This window comes from Schistocerca cancellata, chromosome 1 (assembly GCF_023864275.1).
Source record: "Schistocerca cancellata isolate TAMUIC-IGC-003103 chromosome 1, iqSchCanc2.1, whole genome shotgun sequence".
NCBI lineage: Eukaryota > Metazoa > Arthropoda > Insecta > Orthoptera > Acrididae > Schistocerca > Schistocerca cancellata.
Genome location: NC_064626.1, coordinates 600,854,434 through 600,866,860, shown reverse-complemented (window position 1 = coordinate 600,866,860; position 12,427 = coordinate 600,854,434).

Here is a 12,427-nt window from a genome sequence, read left to right as displayed (position 1 = left end):
GCACGAAGATCTCCACTTTCATCCATTTAAGCTGCAGATTGTTCAGGAAATTAGGCCTCATGATTGGTTTTCACGCGAAACATTCTGTTTAACCATCCGTGATCTCATTTGCTAAAATCCACAAATGTTGCACACCATCCTGATGTAAAATGAAGCTCATTTTGAGTTATGTGGTTCAGTGAATAAACAGAATAATCGTTATTGGAGAGATATAAACCCACATGAACTGCACATCAAGCCCTTGCACAGTTCTCATATCACAGTGTAGTGTGGAGTTGCTTCCTTTGGGGTTATTGGCCCTTACTTCTTTGAGGATGACAGCAGTGTGGCTGTAACTGTCACCAGTGAACACTACCTATAGATGTTGCAAGACTTCGTTATTCGCCAATTAGGTACGGTTGATGTGGATGTGGAACAATTATGGTTTCAACAATACAGACAACAAGACCTTGCATGCAGCTAGAATTTGCATGGATTTCTTGCGACAGACATTTCCCGGTAGAGTAATTTCCTGTTTTGGTGACATTTCCTGGCCGCCTCACTCACCTGACCTTTCATGTGCAGACTTTTTCCTTTGGGGCTACCTGAAGCAAGAAGTGTTCTGAACATGTTGTGCCACCATTCCAGAGTTGAAGGATCGCATCAGAACTGCTGTTGGCAATGCCCGAAGGAATACGTTACCCCGAGATATGGAAAGCTTGCAATGCCACCTAAATGAATGTGTTGTGCAGAGGGGGCATCATTTGACAGGAGTCATGTTCAGAAAGTAATCCACACAATGGACAATCACTTACACATTAGTAAATGGCATACCTTTCACTATTAATTGACATAAGAGGTAATAAATAAATTACAGATACTGCATGATGGTGTGTTTTTAATATCCTACTATGAATGCTGCCCCACCCTGTATAAATGAATATGTCCTCATTACACATAAGAATAAAGAAGCATAGCTATATAACAAGAGTGTATTATTTTGAAGCCTAATACAATAAATAACTAAACTTCAATTCTCACCTTTAGGTATTTGTGTTTTAGTATTCCACATATGGCTGCAGAGTAACATCAGATGGAATAAGCATATTGAATATCTCAATGCAGAACTGACCAAAACATGTTACCTTCTTTGTTCATTAAAATCACGCTGTAGTGAGAAAACAGTATTGAATGCATATCATGCATACTTTCATTCTCGTCTTAGATATGGGGTCACCTTCTGGGGAAACTCTAAAACAGCTAATAGCACTTTTAAACTACAAAAAAGGGCCATTAGAATCTTGTTTGGGTGCAAGCCTAGAGACTCTTGTAAACTCCTGTTCAAGAAATCTGGTATTCCTCCATTACCATGTGTGTACATTATGGAAACCCTTTTGTTCTTTAAATTAAATGTAATAGGCAAGGACTGGAGACTGCAAAAAAACTGTAATATACATGATCACTTTACCGGACAAAACAGAAACTTACATATGACTCAAAATCAGCACAGCACTGTGCTAAAAAGGTAATTTTCACATGGGAGTTAAGCTTTACAACAAACTTCCTGAAAACATAAAAGCTATCACTGAGGTCAATATATTTGGAAAATCTCTAAAGTCATATTTACAGCATTACTGCTTTTACTCCATTGAAGAATATTTAAATTTATGAAATGTGTTATATAAATACTTACGTGTAAAGTGTATTATTGTAACCTTAAATATGTATGCCTTGAAATGACTTTCAGGGTGTATATTTATAACTTGACTTGTCCAATGTCTTATGCATAAGCTGCTATGTAGACAACAGGACCAATAAAAAATACAATACAATACATGTTTCATGAATTACGTGGCTCAACAATGAAGGTGATATCACAGTAGAAAATTCCAGATCTGCATAGCTTCAGCCATTTGCCAAATACTGTAATGTTAGTATAAGTCTTTTACAAGCACTTCACTGTAATGAGAAGATCTGTATTTCTCCTCATAAATAGTGTAACATACTGCAACAAAACAAAGACCTTCTCTTTGTCCATTCTTATGTAGTTAAAACCAGTTCTGTTTTTCAATTTTTAGCTCTTCTAAAGATTAAAATACCAAAGCATTACACAGTTTAGAAGCCACTCTCTTGTCGGTCTTTTCCCCTGTTATCTTTTTTTTTAGGCTTTCAAAATGATAACACTAGAAAAATAATTATCTTATCTTATCAGCAAATTTACTTAATTTGGTCATGGACTCCTGAGTCAGAAATGTGCAAACACTGCAGTAGCAAGTGAGAAGAATATGTGTGAGGGGAAACAGTTCTTTTCCTCACGCCCTTCTGCCCCTGTGGTTGCCTGTGTCTGTGCCATTGGCCATCCGAAAAATATTACATTACCAACAGACTTGACTGTCCGCCTGCTTAGCTGGGTGGTAACGTACTTGCCTCCCATGCACTGGGCCCGGGTTCGATTCCCGGCCAGGTTGGAGATATTCTCCACCCGTGGACGGGATGTTGTGTTGTCCCCATCATCATCGTTGGCCGCAACTCGCCCAATGTGGCGCCGACTGAAATAAGACTTGCACTTGGCAGCCAGACCTGACTGGGACCTTCCAGCCAACAATGCCATACAATCATTTCATTTTATTTTCATAGACTTGACCGTCAACCTTGTTGTGTGTCATTGTTCACTGATTATGGTCTCAGAACTTCTTTCATTTTTCATTAACTGCTCCTCTGCCAAGGGAAAATTCTAGTTCAAACTTAATGCAGACCTTATATCTACATTAAAATCAAGAAACCTATGAGAAAATCTTACTATTGATGGTGTTTCAACTGAATAAAATGAAACATGTATTGTAATGGAAAAAAAATGAAAAAAAAAAAGACATTTCAGTAGTTGCCTACAGCACCAGCATTACTAAATTATCAATACAGCATTTACAGATACTACGTACACAAAATGGAGAATTTAACCAATTGTTTCAGAAGAATCAGTGCTCTGTAGACACGAGACAATTTAGTATATTTACATCGCTCAAAACTCTTCAAGTCAGTTGCCATTTAGATGCTTTTATGAAAATATTTTTAGAACAGTGCATCTATCATGTCAAGACCACATGAATTCACAGCCACATTAAAGTGCATTCTTTTCAGGTGCTGACATTACATTGTGGGTGGAAAGTGTAAATGAAAATTGACAATTGCAAACCGATGTGCAGATGGTCATTGCAAAAATAGCCTACTCAGACGAATGTGTGGCCCTTTACTCTGATTATATCCTGAAATGAATATGGCATAACAAATCTTGTAACAGTGATGGTTACAGATTGCTGAATAAATATTAAAAAAAAGTAGTAGGCATACAGAGTAGGTCATTGTTTTTTAAATAAATATAGATTAGCCCTACTGCAAATGATTCCAGGTGTGATCATAAAGAACTCTTTGGGTGATGGCTTCAGTTGCTAAATTTATTTTGATCATTATCTTTTGCTTTCAAACTTTAGAAATAGATAAGCATATCCAACAACAATGAAGTACTGTAGTTGAAATCTACAAAGGAGAGTCAAGATGACACATTATGAGCAATCTTCGAAGCAGTAATTCTTTTGAACATTTGCGACAATTTAAAATAGTAAGCTGTAGCGTGACTAAAATACAGATATGACCATTTAGCAGGCAGTACAACCATTGTACTTAGAAAACTTGCCACTCGTTCCTCTCTATGTTTTTGAAACTCCTTAGACACTCATAAAGCGATGTTAGATGTTGCACTTCGTTGCACACTGCTTGACAGTCACCATTTGTCCTGCTGTGAAACACTCTTTTAACTTGTTGCAATTTTCACGGTTGTGTGAATCCACTACGGAGTTGTGGCGTCGATAGTTCGTATCGACCATGAAACTTAATATCTGTGAACTTTAAGTGCTCTGTCGAACATCCATCTTAACTTTGCTTTAGTCAGTTCTTTGTTCTGTACGGATGCAGTGTAAAGTGTAAATATATATGAGCTACGACATATGTGGGAATTAAGTTTTCTATATCCTGATTACCAATTCCCGTTCCCATAGTTGTGACCCCGCAGTTTGTTCATGTTTCACATCTTCCGCGCCGGTGTTTATGCAACAGGTTATATGCACTACGCAATGACCATGCCGAACAATGCCTTGTTCAAAGATGTAGAAGCAGAACTCCGCTCACTGAGTTTTGTCGTTTCTTCACCAACAGTGTATTCATCATTTACGCACAGTGATTCGCACTCTCAATCAGCGCCGTGTGCTAACCTAATTAATTTTCAACGGTCAACAACTACGCCATTAGAGCAAACAATGGACTCAGGCTTCATGTCGCCAGATTATGCCCATCCGACAGTGAAATGTGAACTAAAAAATATTTCGAATTGTGTCTCTTCTAATCAGAACAAAGTGATCTCCTTTTGAACACATGTTTATCCACCCGCCAGCATGCTACATCAGTTACTGTCAAGCCATGTGCAATGCCGCCTTTACTACAAACCGTTCCGGATCCGTTCCACGCATGTGGTTTCCAGTTGTGTCTAATTTACATGCACAATTCAGTGTTTTGCGTAACATGGACCCCTTACCTCACCTCAGTGGCCCGCCACATGCATCACAGGCATGTTATGCATCTGACAGTTTCCACGCGGCTGGCATTCTCAAACCACCAGCCCCCCCCCCCCCCCCTCCACTTACAGGGGTCCCCATTTCCGGTCGCTCAACCACCTGCCACTCCCACAGCACCGTCTGTGTCTGCTGCACCAGTCTCTCGCCCTGTTCCGGAAATGGGTCGTTTCCATCCAGCACTCATCACTCATGGTCCAGTTTCTGGGCCCCCCTCGTGTGCCGTCCATCCACCCATTTCCACAGTACCATCTGTGCCTGCCATGTCATGTTTTTGTGACACACGGTCAACTGTGCCAGCTGCCACTACTACGGATTCACTCACCTAGTTTAAATCTGGGTCTACCATGCCGGCCTCTGACTTAACCTCAGTTAAGCCGCTACCCCAGGAGACACCGAAGCCGCCATCCATCACCCCTTCCTGGCTGCCTGCTGAAGCTACCGCCCTTATATGAGAACAACCCAGTATCGTGGTTCGCACTTGTCGAACATCTGTTAGAGTTACATCATATGTCTGATGACTACTCAAAGTTTCTCTGTCTCGTCACACACTCCATGACCAATAGGATTTGATTTGTGACCTGCTCCTTTTGCCACCGCCTGCAACAAAATACGAGTTTGCAAAGAAGACTATAACGGAACAACTTGCCTGCTCGCCACAAGAGTTAATAATCAAAATTCTCTATGAGCAGCACTTGAGGGAACACACCCCCTCACAACTCTGGAGCCACCTTCAATTGCTTGTGAACGAGCATACCATGCCTGACGCCATGCTATGGGCTGTGTGTTCTGCCAAACTACCTACTGATCTACAGATCCATCTGTTGCCTCACTCGTTCGAGTCCATTGGCTCCCACCTACGCATCGCTGACCAGTTGTATTCGCTGTTACGGCAACATCAGCCAGTTCATTCCACACCGTTCATCAGCACAGCTGCCCCCACATACTGACCTACAACTGGCAGAGGCAGGGCTTGCTTCACCGTCACCTCGTCTACTTCTCCTGGCAGCATCGGCTCACTCTCTCCGCTGTCCGAGCACTCCAGGATCACCCATGCACCTTACGTACTGGTCTATTTACTGGAACAAATCAACGAGGACAAGCAGCCCCCGCTGTCACAGTCTCCACTTCCTCCTCCCCCTGCTCACCCTTTCTGCTGGTACCACAACGTGTTCGGCGATGACACCAAGAAGTGCAAGTTGCCAAGCCAACACCCAAACACCGACTGCAGGAACGAAGAGACACCGATTCCTGCGGGGAACCTAACAGGCGTCCTCTTACATTACACTCAGTTCACTCGTCTGCCCAGTCAAGTGGTCATCTCTATGTGATTGACATTGCGTCAGGTCTAGCTTTTCTGTTTGACACTGGTGCTGACGTGTCGATCATAGCTACCTCAATGGCTCCACCTGCTTCTTAACAGACGAAGTCACTTCTACAAGCTGTTAACGCATCGACGTTACCTTCCTCAGGCTCAGTAAAGGTTACAGTGACCCCATTTCCTTCTCTACGTTTTCCGTGGGCATTCTACATTGCCGACATCAATGACCGATCCTCGGTATAGATTTTTGTTTCATTACAAACTATCTCCGAACATCGTACAGGGTTCAGTGCCCCACCATCCTACGAACACACACATACCGTGCACCTGCACCTATGTCCAACGCTCTGTTTCCACCGCAACATATGATACATGCGAGTGCTCCGCCCTCACGGGCAACATTGTGACCTGCGTTACCAACCTACTGTCAGAGTATCACTTGGCGACACAACTGCGCCAGGACAACAAGCAGCTGAAACAATGCATCGCATCCACTTACAGCGAACTCGTCGGGGGCCCGTACCTCACTTCTGCAACTGCAGTCCACCGCGCCGCCACCTAAATAAGATTGCTCGGCTGAGCCTAGCTCGAACTCTCACCAGGTTACTTGCATGTGACGTTCCAACCCCCCCGTCATGCTCGCCTTATCCAGTGCCATGTGTTTCAAACAGTGCTGCTAATGACAGTCGCGCGCACGTTGCGACCACGCCCACCTCTCGGACAGCTACTGCGCATGTTGATAAACATTCCCCCTCTCTCACTCACCGGCCACATGTCCCAGTGGCCATTGTGGTCCCACATGCTCTCGCCCACGCCAGTTGTTCAGTGCCAGGTTAACATTGGACAGTCGCCGCCCGTTCCCCTTCGCTTGGCACTGCACGCGCACCCACCCCCTCCACATAAGCGCACGCCGCGCTCCCGTAAGAGACATGTGACTTTTGTGCTACTTTTCCCCACTCGTGCCCTACACGTCCAAAGACTGGGTGCCAGGACATTAACCAATCTCGTCTGCAATTCTCAGTTTCTTCCGTCACTGATGGAATGACACACAAGATAGTTATCACTGCTGGCCCTCCTATTAGGCATAAGGTCCGACGCCTCAACCCTATCAAATTGCACACGGCCCAGCAGCAGATTAATGAACTTTTGGCGGCAGGTATTCTGCACCTGTCAGACAGCAACTGATCTTCACCAATCCACCTCGTCCCCAAACACAACAGATCTTTTCAAATGTGCAGCTATTACAGACGCTTAAACGCTCGTACCGTCATAAACAATTACCCAGTACCAAACATCAATGACTTCACTCATATGTTATCGGGTGCCACAATTTTCAGTGTTATTGACTGTAAACGCACCTCCCACCAGATTCCCGTGGCGCCGGAAGACACTATTATCATGCCACTTGATTTATTCCAATATCACTTCATGTCATTCGGCCTAAAGAATGCGGCGCAAACATGGCAACTTTTCATTGACTCTATCTTGTGACAATTCGAGTTTTGTTTGCTTATCTGGACAACATTCTCATTTTCAGCAGCTCAGTGGAGGAATATGAAAATCATCTGTCTACAGTCCTCCAGACCTTGAACTCCAATGGTGTCGAGGTCAACAAAAACAAGTTTCAGTTGCGCCAGACATCAGTCTCCTTCCTAGGTTACACCGTCTCTGCTGACAGAATACAGCCTCCCAAATCTCCTGTGCAGGCTATCATGTCTCTGCCACCCCTAGCTACTTACAAAGAGCTACTCCGTTTCCTTGGCACCATGAATTACTATTGTCGCCATCTGTCTTCCACCAGTGCTGTTCGGGCATCCCTTATGGACGCTCTATCAGGCAAACAAACTTCGGGTATCAAACCTGTTTCTTGGACTGCTCCAATGCTAGAGGCCTTCAAAGCTCTGAAGACTTCTTTAGCTCATGCTGTGACTCTCGCCCACCCTGACCCCTCGGCTGAGTTATTCATCACTCCAGATGCCAGTGACATCGCGGTGGGGGCAGTGTTGCAACAACGAAGGGCAACACGTGGATCAGTGCTGTTTCCTGCATTGTTGATCTTTCCAATCTGGCCTCCCTCCAAGCTTCTGACGAAGATTCTTAGGCTCTCCTACACGACCCACAAACATCACTTGTTTTCACAAAGGCTAAATTTCTAGACGTTTCCGACAAGGTGTGGTGTGATTCTTCGACCGGCACCCTACGCCCTTTGCTTCCACCCGGACTGCACTGACAGGTTTTCGATGTCCTGCATAACCTAGCCCACCTGGGCATTTGAGCCACCACACGTCTCTTGCCAGGGCTGTCAAACCTGGGCACGCATCTGTATTGCTTGCCAGTGCAACAAGATCAGCCGCCACACCTCTCTGCCTCTGGGCAAGTTTGACTTTCCCGCAGGATGATTCCGTCACGTACATATTGATCTGATCGGGCCTCTTCCTCCTTCAGAGGGCCATAGATATATCTTATCAACTATCGACTGTTTGTCTCGGTGGGTCGAAGCTGTCCCTCTCCCTAACATCACTGCCGAGATGGTAGCCAAGGCTTTCATTGGCTCGTGGATTGCTCGTTTCGGGAGCCCGACTACTATCACTACCGATCAAGTTCAACAGTTTGAATCCTCCCTTTTCACCATCCTCTGCAATATCTGCAGTATTATAAAAATACACACTACTGCCTACCACCCACAAAGCAATGGGTTGGTGGAGAGATGGCACCGCACACACAAGATGGCCCTTCGATGCCATGATTATCTCTGGTCAGAAGGTCTCCAATGGGTGCTACTTGGTCTAGGCTTGACTTGTAAACCTGACCTGCAGGGGACTATATCCAAATTTGTGTTTGGCGAGAATGCGGTCCTACCGGGGGAACTTATTCTTTGCCGTCACCATATTTCATTAGCTGGATGTGCACACATTTTCAACAAACGCGTTTGCACCCGCCCATCAGTCACTCACCACCCAAGAGGCTGGCCCCAACAAGGTCCTGCGGCGGGGGACACGACTTTTGATATCATGATTAAAGACCTCACACAGACAGTTTCTTGGCATCACCTGAAACCAGCTTTCATCAACTCTGATGGTCTCACAGCGCTGCAGTCAGACACTGCAGATGATCCATCCTTGATCGAGAATGATTATGTGCTCCCATCAACCTCACCGCACACGTCTTCCACCAAAGACTGTTCGCCATCATTCGCTGGTTTCCCGACCTCACCTTCTGTTTCACCCTGTGCAGGTTTCCCACCCTCAGTTCCAATGTCGGAGACACAAACACCTACTATCAGTTTCTCCTGCAGCGTGCTGCCGCACCGAGTGAATGACGTTTCTATAGTGACGTTCGACGACCGAGTCCTCATTCTATTGACAGATACCGAGGTCCCACCATCGGACGGTCTCTTACACGTCAACATTGCGCACAACCTCACACTCCGGCATGAGTGTGACCGAGCATCTCTACGTACTTTCATTTCTGTGGATGGCTCGATCCACTTAAGGGCCACACATGCCCCCACCACGCCAACGCCTGCCCCGCCTGCTTATTCCCGGGCCGGCCGCCGTCTCAGCCAGCCATGGTGGCCATGTGCCCTCACCCTTGGACATCTGTATCTGTAGTACTCTGTACTGTGTGTGTGTGTGGGGTGTGTGTGTGTGGGGTGGGGGTTTGGCATCGAGGGTTGTGGGGGGGGGGGGGGGGTAATGGCATCGATAGTTCGTATCGACCACGAAACTTAATATCTGTGAACTCTAAGTGCTCTGTTGAACCTCTATCTTAACTTTACTTTAGTCAGTTCTTTGTTATACTTCATTCTGTACGGACGCAGTGTAAAGTGTAAATATATACAAGCTACAACATATATGGGAATTAAGTTTCCTATATCCCCTTTACTGATCCCATTCCCATAGAGTAAATATGTGACATATAGTGCAGGCCAACGATGAAAAAACATTTTTTGCAGAACCTTAATCTCATGTTATTTAGGGTGGAAAATCCAAATATGATTCTTAAAAAACTGTATTACACACCATTTCTTCACATTTTACAGTTAAATTTATTAAACTAACCGATTTTTTAAAGAATTTAACAGTTTTTATATAGTTAAAATAATTTAAAAAGGAGATGTAATGAATGTACATGACATTGGTAGCACTGCTGAAAAATATTTGCTGACAAAAAAAGGTAGATTCTAATTTTGTGTTAACAGCTGGTGTTTTTTTTACTGTCGACCTAACCTCGCTTTCCCGTTTCCTGTACATGTGCTCAGTACGATGTTTAATCGTGGTTGTAAAAACTGCTCACAGTTTTTGTTATATTTGTAGTGAATCTGTGATTAAAAAACACCAAAGAAACATTACAGACTTTGCGAAAAAGGTCTATCTATCATACTTTAGATCTAAACTTGGTGTACAAGGTCAATCTTGGGTGCTGCATAAGGTATGTTATGTGTGTGTTGAAGATCTGAGAAAATGGTACAAAAAGGAGAAAAAAGCATTTAGATTTGCTGTTCCTATGATACGGAGGGAGCCAAGAAATCATTCAGATGATTGCTACTTTTGCAGTGTTGATATTACTAGTCATAATACGATAAACAAGAAGGTAATAATCTACCCTAACCTTCCGTCCAACATCCGACCAGTAGGGCATGGTGTAGATATGCTGGTTCCTGAACCACCAGATGATTTAAATTCTATTCCAACAGAAATATTTTATAATGTACAATCTGATTCACAGGAGTCAGATGATGATGAATTCCATTGTAATACAGAAAGTCTAGAGCCCAAATTGTTTGCTCAGACCGAGCTTAATGATTTGGTTACAGATCTGGGCTTAACAAAAGAAAAATCTGAATTGCTTGGCTGTAGATTAAAAGAAAAAAGAACTTACTGGCATTTGGAACCAGCGTATACATGTATAGAAAGAGAGAGCAGCAATTGTCCAAGTTTTTTCCAACAAAAAGGTGATTTAGTGTAGTGCTCAGACATTCCCGCTCTGATGAATGAGTTTGGTGTTGAATACAAAAAGGAAGACTGGAGGCTGTTTATTGATTCATCCAAAACTAGTTTAAAGGCTGTTTTATCACACAATGGTAACATGTATGCATCTATACCTGTTGGACATTCTGTAGATATGAAAGAAAGCTATGAAAACCTTGAAATAGTGCTAAATAAAATAGGCTACTCTGCTCGTGGTTGGATGATATGTAGCGATCTAAAAGTAACATGCAATCTAAAAGTAACATGCGTGCTCCTTGGTCAGCAAGGTGGCTTTACCTAATTTCCATGTATCTTGTGTGAATGGGGCAGTAGGGTTAGGGATCAACACTGGTGCAGAAAGAACTTGTCTGTGAGGTAGTCTTTAAACCCTGGTGAGAAGAACATTCTACACAAAAACACTGTAGATCCAAAAAAACGTACTCCTACCACCTCTACATATAAAGTTAGGCCTAATGAAACAGTTTGTAAAGGCTTTGCCTAAAGATGGACCATGTTTTAAGCATCTTTGCCAAAAGTTTCCACACCTTTCAGAAGCTAAACTAAAAGAAGGCATCTTTGTCGGACCTGACATTATAAAATTGATGTTTGATGTTAACTTTGAATCCACAATGATCTTAAATGAGAAAGAAGCATGGTTATCATTTAAGCATGTCATTCCAAAGTTCTTAGGACATGAAAAAGACCCAGAATATGTTTCTATTACAGCTACAATGTTTAAAGAAGTTTAAAACTTTAGGATGTTAAATGAGTCTGATAGTTCACTTTTTGAGCATTCACCTTGATTACTTCCCAGACAATGTGTGAGATGTTAGTGAGGAGCAAGGAGACCACTTTCACCAAGACATTAAAGTGATGGAAAAACACTACCAAGGCCGCTGGAAAATGGGGGACTATTGTTGGTCACTTCACCGAGAGGTTCAGCAAGCGACTCATCATAGAAAAAGCTACACAAGAAGCTTCAAGGAAAAAAAGAGAAAGAAAATACAAACCAATTCCAGCTGACAAGTGAAACCTTTATTAACACATATCATTGTTTTAAGTAGCTTACTGTAAATACAAACCATGCTTATGCTGTAACAAAGCGTTTCATTAATTTCCACATTTAGCATATAGCATAGGATTTTCATACTATATGATAAAAACTATGGATGATACAAAAAAACTAAGGCTAGATTTGGATTCAGCTCATAAAAATCTATAAAGATCAGCTATCAAAGTAAAAAAAGTTTTTTTTTTTTTAATTTTAGTTGGCTTTTTTCATTTTGTATTTATAATTCCCTGTTCAGTATTTTGTGCTCATAAATACTTTAGTAAACATTTTGTTTCTGGTTCAATAGCAGTTTTAATAATATTACAAATTGCTCCAATCCTTAAACTTAAGGCCTGTTGTACTTCTGTGAATACTTTCCTTCTCAATAATTTTATATATTGAATTCTGCAACAAACAATCTCCACTTTGAACTAACAGGAGTTATGGTAGCTTTACATTAATTAAGACATAATGACATCTGTGC